General features: G+C 37.9%; 1 long non-coding RNA gene across 1 annotated transcript; it reads left to right on the forward strand.

The window, feature by feature from the left end:
* The first annotated feature begins 467 nt into the window (after positions 1-467).
* LOC118500676 lies at positions 468-9307 on the forward strand. Its single transcript, XR_004903253.1, has 2 exons — positions 468-627; positions 9204-9307. It is a non-coding gene; the product is annotated as an uncharacterized LOC118500676 (long non-coding RNA).
* The last annotated feature ends 363 nt before the right edge of the window (positions 9308-9670 follow it).

Here is a 9670-nt window from a genome sequence, read left to right on the forward strand (position 1 = left end):
ATGTGCATATGTATTCATAAATGCATATTTATTTGTGTACATAAATGGATACATATATAGACATAGATATTTCACTTGAGAAATCACTGCTTGTCAGCTTCTGATTCTGTTCTACCCAGCTGGATTTTGTAATTACTTCTGAGGAGTGACCATCATCAGAATTTCCAAAGCAGCCTGAATTCAGAGTAGGCAATATTTCTTTCTCTCACAGTCTCAGTGCAATGAAATCTGATCACTCCAGCCTTAAACACTGTTCTCATATGTTTTGTGTGCTACTAATTAGACCAAGGGCCCAGTGCTCCTATAATGACCATTGAGCTCCTCTGTTAATGCTTTTCCTCAAGTGTCCAAGTTCTTCCACTAGGTTTTTTATTAGTCTTTGTCCACAGTCTTGAAAAGTTCTATTCTGAAAAAACCTAACTCTGAATCTGATACTGGTCCACATGTGTATCACCATGTGGTCACCTGGGATAGAACACCTGCCTCAACTGCTGATGTGATGAAGGAGGTACTACCAACCATCATCAAACCTCTTGACGAATTCTCCCAAGTATGTCCACCTTGGATTCTCTATCTATATGAGTTGCCCATTGACTTGGGGACTTGTGGTCTCTCTTGTGAAACCTGGTATGTCATATTTTCCAAGCTGTTTGTTCTATCTATGTTCTTTAGAAACTGTGCCTTGCGTATCTTCTCCCTGTTCATGAGAGGAATGATTAATGCTTACAATGAAGCTTCAAATAAGTCATAATCAACTATTTGTATAAGGCAAACAACAATGTTAATCCCTGTGAGTGTGGTAAAATATGTATTTTCATATATTCTCTTCATTTTATACACAAACCACATAAATAGAAGATGAGATGCCAAAATACTCATCCAGGCCAATAATTTTTATATTTATTTATGAACCTGCTTTAGCTGTCAACCTTTAAAATAGAGATAAGAACTTCTTTATCTCTGAATTTTTATTTTTTTACAGTAATATAATAGATCATGCTTTCCATGATTGTTCTTATTCCTATTCTCCCACCAATAAACTTAGAGCCACTATGCAAATACTACAGTAAGAACTGGCCACTTGAAATGTACAACCTCAACACATGGAGATTCTCAATATTGTAGAAATAAGACAAAACTAAGACAAAACCGTTATTTCAGTCCTCTAAGAGTGTGTGATACAAGGTGAGAAGAAAACCTTATAAAATTAGTGGGTGAGAGAATAGGACCAATTAGAATAAGGATATAGTGCCAGCAGGGTTTTAAAGAGAATGAGGGATGAGTTGTGAGAGAGCAGAGAGATGAGAACAAAATTGGAAGGAAATAAAGAAGGAGCTAGTCCAAGAAAGGGAAGACATGGGCTGCAAAGAAAGCCCAAAAAGGATCGGAAAACATTTTCAATTACCAAGACAAAGAAACTGGGCACACATTTCTGTAATGGTGGGAGAGAACAAAGCCCCGCTGCAGAGAATGAGGGCCCTTGTTGATTTTTTTTTTTTTCGGGTGGAGAGGCTGGTTTAGAGGTAGGATTTGGTGGAGTCTTTTGGCAGACATTTATTCAACTGAATCTTGTAAAATTTATTTCTGGAATTTAAAATTGGAAAGTTGGATGTAACAGAATATTTAAGTAAAAAAAAAAACCTATGTAAAATATACCAATAGCAAAAATATGAAGTCAAGTCTTATATAACTTTTAAAACATTAATCTTATTTTTCCTCAGGAAATGATTATAATTCCATCCATAACCATAAGAAAGATTAATTTGAAATAAAAAAAATCCTATACATGCTCAAATTATTCTTAATAATCTGGAGATAAAATGTGCTTTGTGGGAGTCAGAAATAAAAATAAAGTAGGTAAAAGTATGTCATCAAGGAAAAAATTAGTTGAGCCCTTTTTCTTTTAAAGTCTTAATATCTACAAAAAAGTCCACTTAAAAGAAACATATATCTTAACATATTTGTCATATTCAAACATATTAATCATTTCAATGCATTTTAAAATATCGCCACATCTATACTTCATAAATATAATTCAGAAAAACTTTGTTAATTTTCACTTCCCTAATCTGCAAACCCTCAGTTCTCACAAAGAACCCCGCAGTCTCACTTCACATCTGAGCAAAGATTTAATAGCTGAGAGCTCTATCATGTTCTCATATTACTAAGACTTCATTATTTTTACATGCCACACTACAAGACACTTACTAATATACTATTAAGTATTATCATAAATAATTAAAATGCAACTACACTTGACAAAATGAAAGGACAAAATGTATTCTGTGTTGCAGTCAGCTTGTGTGTGTGTTGGCAGGAGTGAGCTAAGCACATATTTTAAAAATAGAAAATCAATTACTAATAACCTCCGTTGGACTGCAGTGGGCCTACCTCTCATTAGTGTGGGTTAGTGAGGTCTTTTTCTGGCTCCTACCTTCCAATTAAATCATATAGTCATTATATCATTATCACTGTTAAACTGAAAAAAATTTGAATACCAGTCAAGCTTTATCTTTGTGCCAACCTTTTCCACATAGCCATGTTTTTCATATCTAGTTGATTGGGTATATCCAGCACTTTTTTCGCTCTCTCCCTTGCCCCACACGTTTCAAGGTAAGAATTTAGTGTCCTATCCATTGGTCAACATATCTTTGGAAACACAAACCATGTGGTTAGCACATTGCAGACAATGTTCAGAATGTTTAAGTGTAAGTAGTAGTCTTTGCCTTTATGGAGTTTACAATATAATATGGGAAGCAAGATTAGCATAAAATAATATAAGAAACAGAGACCAATGTCAGAATATGTATTGTTAAGTTTTAAATTGTGTGATCTCCTCCCTGAAGCTACATATTCGATGACACTGACTCCAAAAAGACTTCCCAGATTCTATGAGCCTCGATTAAATGTCAGTCCTATGCACTCTACTAACATTCTGCATTTACTCTGTCAAAAGTTACCCATTGACATAGCAATGATGGAATCCAGGTAATGTAATGTAACAGCTCTTATCAGACCATAGGTGTCTTGAGGACAGGGGCTGAGTCTTGTTCAAAGCCCTGTTTCCCCTCCAATGGAATGCCGGGCTCAGAAAGTGGTGGGGAGCACAGGGCACAATGAGGCTGGAGGTGCAGGTGGGACTGAGCTGCACAGCACCTCCTGCCTGGCCTGAGACAGACTTTGGCTTTCAGCCTCAGAGCCATGGGATGCCAGTGGAGGCTTTGAAGTAGGCAAAATGGCACCAGCAGCTTCAAGTTTTGAAAAGAGTCTTCCAACCACACTGTACTGAAGGGTAGAGTAAAAAATGAATGTGGGGAACTCAGATAATTTGAAATAAACATTTTGTTAAGTAAGGAGGGGCAGCCAAAATTAACATGTGTTCATGGTACAATTTACCCAAGTTTGGGTAATAGCCAGGTTTTCTTGGCCGGTAACATGGAAGTGTGGTTATTGCTCTGTTGTTATGAATCAGCTCATTATTCCTGAAGGTAAACAACTTAAATTACATTACTATCGCTTTTGATAATCTTTGATAGTCTCGAGTATGTACCGTGTTAAAAGTTGGTTATAGATGTTGAAACAAATTAAAGGTAATGCAGAAATATGTTCAAAAAGTTTTACTCTCTTAGCAGATGGTTCTGCTGGGACTTCAAATGAAACATTTTGTTTTATAAATCTATTATTAGTTGCTGATCTTGCTAGGTGTGCAGTCCATATTGCTGTATTTTAAATAATGATTTTCTATCCCTTTATTAAGCTATACAGCATTGTCCAATCACTGTGCAAGAAAATAAAACTAGTTTGAGCCTTTAGAATTCCTATGGTAAACTGGGATTACTCTGGGCTTCTAGGATACGTGGTTCTGGGCATGGAGTTGGGTAAGAAGGTAGCATGAAGTTTTTGTGAGTTGCAGCTAATTCCACCTGATCTTAGCAAGAACAATAGTTTTCTCCTCATGTTACTTTCCCTGCTTTAAGCCTTTCTATGGCTCTCGATTACTCTTTGGATCACTTCCAAAGCTTTAATAGGGTCTGCCAAGCCCTGCATGGACTGGCTGCCTCCTACCAGTCATGCCAGCTTCATTTCACACCTTTCTCCCCAGGTGTTCAGGTACACAAGTCTTCTTTAACTTCCTTGACTGTGCACTTCTTCCTTTGACAAGGATGTTTGACCTCTTTCTAACCTCTTCCTGGAGTGCCCCCTACCCCATTTCTAGCCTCATCTTCAACTTTGGCTGTTTAATTGACTCCCACAGTTTCTTTAAACCTTAGTTCAATAATTACTTTTTCAAGCAAGCTTTCTCTGGGACCCTTGCCCTACTACCTCCACCCCAGACCAGGTAAAACTGGCTCACTTTATGCCCACATTACACTTTATAATTATCCTTCACGGCACTCACTTGTATTTTTAATTGATTTATTTACATCATTATTTGATGGCTACCTTCCCCTTATCAAACTGGGAGCTCTGTGGGGAGATTAAGCATGTCTATTATTGTACCATTATATTCCTAGAGGATAGCACAGTACCCAACACATAGTAGACATTTAATAAATACTTTTGAATAAATAAATAAGTGAATGGATGCATAACTCTAATAATAATAATATAATCCTTAAGTGTTTTTTCCTCTCTGTGGTCTCAACCATTAGCTCAAGCTTGGGTTTTCTTTCGTGTTTCACTTTGGATCACCCATTCTCTGTGTGTCCTTCTAGACGACCTCATTGCTCTAAACAAATTGGCTGGTGAGAGGACAGCAACCACCATGGTGGGGGCTTCATTCCTGGCAGCCCTATGTAAATGCATGGGGAAACATTCCGGCTTCCCGTTGTGCTCTCCTGAAGCTGTGAGGAGACAATAAAACAAAATTGCTAAGGAGATCTTGTATGAACTAGACCTGTGGCTTGTTCTCTGCCATTTAAAGGGGATACTCTGGACATTATGAGCCTATATTTTATTTTTCTAGATTAAAGGTGAGACTTTAAGGAAGTTGGCTTCAAGTAAAAAAATAGCAACTGCACTAAAAGCCATGGATAATAAGACCCTCATAAATTCCCTTAGAAGTTCATCTTCCCGGCTTCTCCAGTGGGATTTCTAGAAACATAAATAGCACGAAGGTTCCTTGCAACTTTGGAGAAGCACGATTTATCTACCTCCTTCCCTGCAGTGCATATGTAGGGCCCCTATCATCCTCATAAAGAGAAATTACTGAAAGGTAAATCGAATCTCTGTCTACTTTTGTATTCCCTTTAGATCCATTTTTACTGTTGTTTGCATGAAGGTGACCACTGTGGCAGTCGGGACAGAAAGATTTGGGGCAGATGGTCACTGGGAAATGAAGAGAGGCAACAGGTAAATATGAAGCAGGGACAATTTAAGTTGTGACTGGCCCCGAGGTTGGTTCTGTGGGCCAGAGTTCCTGTAATTTCTCTGGCTTCTGGCTGTCACAGCCCTGGAAGCAGTGGTCGTGCGGGCCTAGCGGGACTGGAGAGGGCCTGGCTCCAGCAGCATCAGCTGTAGGAATGCAAGCATGCTCTCAGGGGTGGAAGCAGCGAAGCCGGCCAGGGGTCTATGGAGGGAATTGTTTTTAGCCCTCTTTAAAATTGCAATAAAATGGCAGAAAGTAGTTTTGAAGCCTCCTTTGAACAATTTTATTGTCTGTTCTTTATGCCACAGGAGGGTAAAGTTGATAAACTGCTAAATAATCAACTTTTGTATATTTTATTTGAAAACTTTAAAATTTTAAATACTCATTTTATGGCCCCGATAAAGCATGACAAGGACTCAGTGCTGGGCTCCGTGCACTCCTCTGGTGGGTGGATTCGAGATGCTCGGTTTAATCGCATGCTAAGGGACTGTCACTGGCCTGGATTCCACCCCCCAGTCCATGACTCACTGATTGGAGATAGTTACTACTCCTGGGAAGCAGCAGTTTCACATATTTCCAGGGAAGAGGCTGGGCCCAAGATAGAAGTGGAATCTCATCTTTCAGAGTTGATTGGGGGAATAAATCATATTTATTGGGAAAGAACCACACAGATGGAAGTGGATCCCAGACCCGGGTGGGAGGAACCTCACAACATAATTATTTAACACTTTAGAATATTCATGTGTTTTTTGAAGATAGAAACTGGTTCTTATTCATCTTTGTATTGCTGATGTTTTATGCAGTGCAGCCACATAGCAGGTACTCAGTACACACTTGCTTGATGAATGAGTAAATGAATGAAAATCCAACTGAGTAAGCCTCAAATGGAATTGCCCTCTACATTAGTTTCATCAGATTCTTGTAAAGAAGTACCAGACTATGTGACTTAAACCACAGAAATTTATTGTCTCACGGTTCTGGAGGCCATCAGTTTAAAATCAAGGTGTCAGCAAGTTCATGCTCCTTCTGCAGGCAATAGGGAAGGATCTGTTCCAGGCCTCCCTCCTAGCTTCTGCTAGTTTCTTTGTCTGTGACAGGGTAACTCCAGTTTTTACACAGCATTCTCACTGTGTGCTTATCAGTCTCCAAATGTCTCCTTCTTACAAGGACACCAGCCATATTAAATTAGGGGCCCACCCTACGCCAGTATGACTTCATCTTACTTTAACTAATTACATCTGCAACGACTCTATTTCCAAATAAGGTCACACTCTGAGGCACTGGAGTTTGGTATTTCAACCAATAAGTTTGGGACGGGGGCACTTCAACCCCTAACACCTTTTTTGTACTGTGAATACACTTAGAAGTTGGATTTTACAATAAAAATATTCAAAGACCACTCATTTGTTAGGTGCTTTTCTGGATGTCAAAAGAAATATGTTCTGGACTGAGCGCAGCCATTAACCATTGTATGAACACAAACAAGGATTTCATTTGAGTTAATAAGGAGGCTGGGATAAAAGTTCTTTAAGGTGATGTTTAGCTCAAATATTCTATTTCCTTAGCCATCCATTTTTATATTGCTTTTCCTTAGTACTCCTTGCATACTGTTGCACATTTATATTAGACTTTTAGAATTCTATAGCAATTGATGTTTCTTTAAAGGGTTCAAGAGCTTGGTCACCCTGCTTCAAAGAGGCCAATGTCTTGAATTCATAAAGTAAGAAACCATGTTGGTTTCTTTTACTGCTGAATTTCAATAACTAATATAATGCCTGGCACTTGATACTCAATAATAGTAAACACTCAATAAATAAGTGTTGGATAAATATTGAATGAATGAATGTACTTATTCCAATATTATTTCCATAAATTTGTCAGCTATGTACAACTTCATATATGTTTAAATCTTTCTTTCTCACTGTTCACATTTACCTGTAAATACCAATCCCAGTATGACTTAGAGCTCAGAAGTCTCATATTCAATGTCCACAAATCAATGGTTATCTACAGATAAAATCATTTCAAAGTATCCAAGGGATTATATGGAATATTTGGGGCATTGTAAAAAAATCAAGATATAGAAAACAGTCACTATATGAAAAATGGCAGGAAATTATATTTGTAAGTGTTTTCAGTGCAAACTGGTAAAGAAAATTAGCACCTCTCTGTAGGTTCTTCTTAATAAATCCGATGCTCTATGTTTCTATATGTATTTTAGATTATCTTACATAATGAGAGACCCATGTACACATTAAATGAAAAAGCAGAGTAGAAAGTTAAGCCTATAGGAAGCATTCACTTTTGTGTTACCTCAATGTTTGGGTACAATGGGTCATGTATGGTACTTAATGGGAGGTACATGTAAACAAGCAAGAATATTTTATTCTCTGCATAGTAAAAATTATAAAAAATGTTTGAGTCTTTTTTATTTAAGACCCCAAAGAGAGTTTGTCTTTTATATCATTTTCAGAGCTTTAACATTACTTCTTTATTTCCAAGTCTTGCTATTTAAACTTGTCCTAGCAAAATGGAGTAAGGGAGGTTATTTCTGAAGCTGCTGTGTCACATCTGGCTGAGCCAAGAGGTCTCTGTACTGCCCCACTGCTGCCAACAATGGGGACTTTCAGAGGAGGACATAACCAGCTAAGAGCAATAATAAGCAAAATTTATGAAGTAACCTAATTCTAAAAGCATTTTAATAATATGAGGGATAATTTTAAGTTAGTGGAATCGAATCCAAGGAGTATTTCATTTCTCCTTCTATTCCACCTAACCCAAGTAACCCCTTGCTAGTCAAACTGCAATAAGCATTAGCCTGCAAGGGGGAAGCTGAAAAATCTTACAGGGTACAGAGGTGCCTTCGTCTTACTGAACAGTAAATGGAACAGGACTCTTCCAATGACAACGTTAGAAAATTATATCTAGTTTAATTTTTCTCCTACATCCTGGTTTCATTTATGAGACTGTTCAGTTCTCCAGGGCTGCAGTGGAAATCAGGAAAGCCTTTCTGCCAAAGAAGAAAAGGTTTCCATTTGACAGAAACACTGTTCGCAATGATTGATTTAAAAGTGCTGAACTCATATTCAGAGTCTGAAATCCAGGAACCACCAGCTGGGCTGGGATTCAAAATTACAAGGATGGAGTGAGTTTCTGCGTTGTGATGCATTAAGCAGTGGGGGCAATTGCTTTTCTCACCTATCTCACAAGAGATGAAGGAAGGGAAACATTTAAGAATTAAGAAAGGAAATCTGAAGACTGTTGAGTTACTGCATCTTGCTCTGCTAGAGGCAGAATCACAGTTTGCATTGAGTAGGGAAACTTTCATGAGGAATTTAATAAATCTTTTGGTAACTATGAATTGTTTGAAAGGGGAGCTGGAGAGGACAAAATAAATAATAGAGGAACAAAACCATATAAACCAGTCATGTTACAAAGGCTGGACTTACTAAATATGTAGGTGTCTGAGAGCATAGTAGACCTATTTAAAACAAGCAAAGCATTTCCAGAGTGTCAACTAAAAGGAGTTGCTGGAAAAAATATCTTTTTGACTATGCTGCAAGAAACAATAAGTATGAACAATGGTGCTAAAAGATTAAGACATATAATGTTAACTTACTCTTTTAATTTGTGTACTGTGGTTTTTAACAGATGGATTAATCAGTGGTTTGTTGTTTCTTTTTCTTTTTTTCCTAATGCATACCAAGCTATTTCCTTGCCTGCCATTTTAAACACAAATATTTTTAAAGGGGACACAATGTTAAGGAAGATGTATAAATAAGACAAGTTCTAATTACAGTGTCTAAAATGAATGTCTTTATCCTGTAAATCGCAGCATAACTGCTTACACAGGGAATGAGAGAGCTCTGTTCTTGAGTTGCACTTTTCATCAAGTCGTGGAGCGTAAATCTGGGCAATAAACGATCAGAAGGTACTGTACTGTGTAACTTGTACAATTCTCATAAAATAAATTAATGAACAAATAAATATTCTCTGATGGACGAGCTGGCAAAAATGTATCTCACAAAAATGCCTTGCTCTTCAGTTGGGGAGAACAGCACAGAAGTGACACCTCTTTGAACAGTGTGCCTGGTCTTCAAGAGATTAATGCTCAGAGAGTAATCTGAGTGCCTGATCTTAGAACCCTGACATAGGCCACATCCCCGTGGCTGTCAGTGGGGAATCTGCCTGGGGAAAGGATGCAGGATCAAGCTATTCTCTCACCTCTGGTCACAAAGCCACTGACAAAGCAATTTTCAGAAACTTAAGGATTAATTTGTTTCTGTAGACAGAAGTTTGTGC

Source organism: Phyllostomus discolor, chromosome 5 (assembly GCF_004126475.2).
Source record: "Phyllostomus discolor isolate MPI-MPIP mPhyDis1 chromosome 5, mPhyDis1.pri.v3, whole genome shotgun sequence".
Taxonomy (NCBI): Eukaryota; Metazoa; Chordata; class Mammalia; order Chiroptera; family Phyllostomidae; genus Phyllostomus; species Phyllostomus discolor.